Source organism: Egretta garzetta, unplaced genomic scaffold (assembly GCF_000687185.1).
Source record: "Egretta garzetta isolate BGI_Z169 unplaced genomic scaffold, ASM68718v1 scaffold34, whole genome shotgun sequence".
Taxonomy (NCBI): Eukaryota; Metazoa; Chordata; class Aves; order Pelecaniformes; family Ardeidae; genus Egretta; species Egretta garzetta.
In genome coordinates, this window is record NW_009259586.1 from 5,077,705 (window position 1) to 5,081,025 (window position 3,321).

General features: G+C 45.3%; 1 protein-coding gene across 1 annotated transcript in view; it reads left to right on the forward strand.

Annotated features, from left to right (window-relative positions):
• CACNA1G (calcium voltage-gated channel subunit alpha1 G) overlaps nucleotides 1-3,321 on the forward strand; it is a 106,919-nt gene that overhangs the window by 79,396 nt on the left and 24,202 nt on the right. The window lies entirely within an intron of this gene.

The following is a 3,321-nucleotide window of genomic DNA, read 5'->3' on the forward strand; positions in this document are numbered from 1 at the left end:
AGCCCTCGGGAGCTGGCAGTGGCACTGCCCGGCAAAACCAGGGGTGCCTCCAGCGGTGCTTTGCTGCTCACGGGTGCCATTCCGCAGGTCACATCCTAGAGCTGTCAGCGGCACGGGGCTTAATGCCCCAAACCCGGGCTGCGATCGCCAAAGGGAGAAGCTGGAGCAGGCTCAGGAATGGGAAATGTTTATCCTGCAACAGCAATTTGCCTTTCATTGCCTTTCCAAACGGGCAGGAGAGGATGGCGATGAGCTTGGCTCCCCTGGGATGCAGGCTGGGGCTGCCGTGCTCTGCCTCCCAGCCCTTGCCACAGGGATCAGTTACAATCCCATGGGATGATGCCAAGAGGAGTACAGAATGTCTGCTTGGGAAACAACCTGAGTTGAGAGCCTGTGAAAACGATAAATTAAAGCTGAGTGCCCCCCCTGCCAGGCACCCATTGCCCTTCAGCCACCATCGCCCAGAATGAATGGGCAGGTGGGATTCTCCCAAGCCAGCTCTCAACCAGCTGCAAGGTCTCCTTCCTTCCCATGGGATGATGCCAAGAGGAGTACAGAATGTCTGCTTGGGAAACAACCTGAGTTGAGAGCCTGTGAAAACGATAAATTAAAGCTGAGTGCCCCCCCTGCCAGGCACCCATTGCCCTTCAGCCACCATCGCCCAGAATGAATGGGCAGGTGGGATTCTCCCAAGCCAGCTCTCAACCAGCTGCAAGGTCTCCTTCCTACCTGGGTTAGGAGGAGATTGCTCAGGCTCCACTGTCTGAGCTGATTTTCTCCAGTGTAACGATATCTAAATTTGAGCCGCTTCTCCCTTTCCACCACTCCTGGCCCCCAGCCACCATGACGCAGCTTGATTTACACCCTGTGTTACAGCCTGACGTCTCGTAGTGGGCTTTTGCTGTATTTCTCCATCTTCTCACATTCTTGTTCTGCTGATTCTTCTTTTGTCCATTTGCTCTCCTCCTCTTTTCTTTAACGCCATGTGTGCCGGGAAGCCAAGTTAACCTTTCCAGTAATAACCAAGACTAACCCAGAGCTCTTGTTGTTCTTGACACAGTGTATTGTAACAGTACAGTAATGTGGTGTTGTGTTAGTTGTGAAGTTCACCACCTGGAGTTTAACAGATGTCTGTATTTCCCAAGATGTTGGTATTGTTTAGATCTTTACTGCACTAATTAGAGCGGATACTGTGTGATGGGGGGCACGGGCTTTGCGCTTGGATGATTCCACGTGAGCAGCACCTGACTTCTCTGCAGAACTGCACAGCTCGGGTTGAATAAATGGTATTTCTACAATAGCAAAATGGTTTATTGTTCAGAAAGTTCCCTGCCCACCCTCCACACAGTAGCTATTTATCTATCGGCCTCGGAGAGCATGCCAGCCCGTGTGTGCGGTTTGTCTGGCGGTAACATCTGTATTGCACTAATATGCATGGCCGGCATGCGGCGACCGGTGAGGCGCGCGGCGTGGCATGATTCATGAACAGGGTTGCCAAATCGCCTCTTAACGAAGTTAACGGGGAAGGAGGAAACGTTTACTGATGGTAATTTTTGAAGGCTGCAAGCGTATCTGCAAGAGCAGCACCCAGAGAGGTTTGGCTGTGGAAAGCTGGGGGCATGTGCTGGGAATGGTGAAAAGGAGCTTTAGCGTTTGGGAGAGGGGGGAAGCGAAGGGGCAGAGCCGTGGCAGATATACGAACAATTAGCAACCCTGCTTATAAGGTCATGCACCGGCTAATCCAGGTGCAGGAGCCCTGCACAGGAGATATTTTACAACCTCTGTCTCTAAATCCTCCCTCTGTTCTAACAGTGTCGGTGCTATTCTGTAGGATTTGGAATTACCTGTCAATCAAAGCTAAGAAAAATCCGAATTCCAGTGTAATTATTCATAAGTAAATCCACTGCAAGAAAAGGCAGAAACATTGACATTTTTCTTTTTGAATGTGAATTATACATAAATGTAGAAGAAGTAAGTGATCCAATTACAATGGTGTTTCTTTCTGAGATGATAAGTTGGTTCATAAAAATAGGTCCTATTCCTAACCTAATTGTATTCAAACATTTTAGTTAATTTGCTACTCATAATTTAGCATAATGTGATCGAGATATCTTGACTATATGGAGATTTATGCAGATTCTGAGATATCTGACAAAGTCTTATGAGTGAGTCAGCAGCTACCAGTCTGCTTTTTTATAAGCACTCAATAGATTCAGCATGAAAATTCATTTTATAGACCTTTCCATCGATATCAAGCTTTAGCACTCAGGTAAAGATCACCTAAAGCACGCTGCAGATCAGCAAGTGAATATTAATGCTGCCTTTCATTTGATGACACTGAAGCAGAATTCCGGGCGTTCCAAACCCCTACAGAATAAAACTGCCGGGTGATTTGTCTCTCTGGTCCCTGGGCCATAAGGGAAAGGTCTGTCTCTATGGAAAAAAAAAAAACCTTCTCTGATTTCTCAGGGTCCCGTTATGAAGCAGGGAGCACACGAAACCATTAAATCTATGGGTTTGATTGCAATGTCATTGGCTATTGACAAAGTGAATTCTATTTCCAGGCAAAACTTAATCTTCTAAAATTAGTTTTCCCTGAGGGCAACCCAAACCTGTGCTTTGTGGCTTCGTTCTGCCCAACTTTTTGCTCAGAATAATGTATCAAATTGTACATTTGCTCAGCAGCACTACATATCAAGCCATGTAATTCTTACAGCTCAATAATTTTCATAACCAGTTGATCATCTAATTATGAGAGTAATATTATACTCTGACATATTCAAGACAGTCCTTTCCACTTCAATCTGCATTATAATGCCTCCTTGAAAATTGTACTGAATTATATACTCAGCCTTGGCATTTCCTCATTAGAGATTAGGTGAGCAAATGAGTTTATCTCTAGGAACATTCGGGGTCTAAAGAGCATGTGTCATCCCTGAGGCAGCCCAACACGAGAGCGGGTTGAACAGGCAAATCTGTACATTGATAATCTTGTCTAAATGGAGGATCATTATTTTCTAATCGCTAAGGCTGACAGATCAGTTTTCCTTGGTATTTTTATGGACCATTTTTCAGGGCTCTGACAGCCAAAGTGTTGAATTTTGTTCTCTCCACAGTTTACTGCAAAGGACATAATATGACTGAATGACTGCTTTCAAAGACCACCGCTAACTCAATGGCCGGTATTTTTAAGCCCTTGTTAGTAAAATCTGGCCCCAACATCTGACTGTTAATAGGGCTTTTGGATACTTTGGGGACTTCTAAGATCTTTTAAGATCAGCAGAAACAAAAAATGTTGTTTTAATTTAAATTTAATTTAGA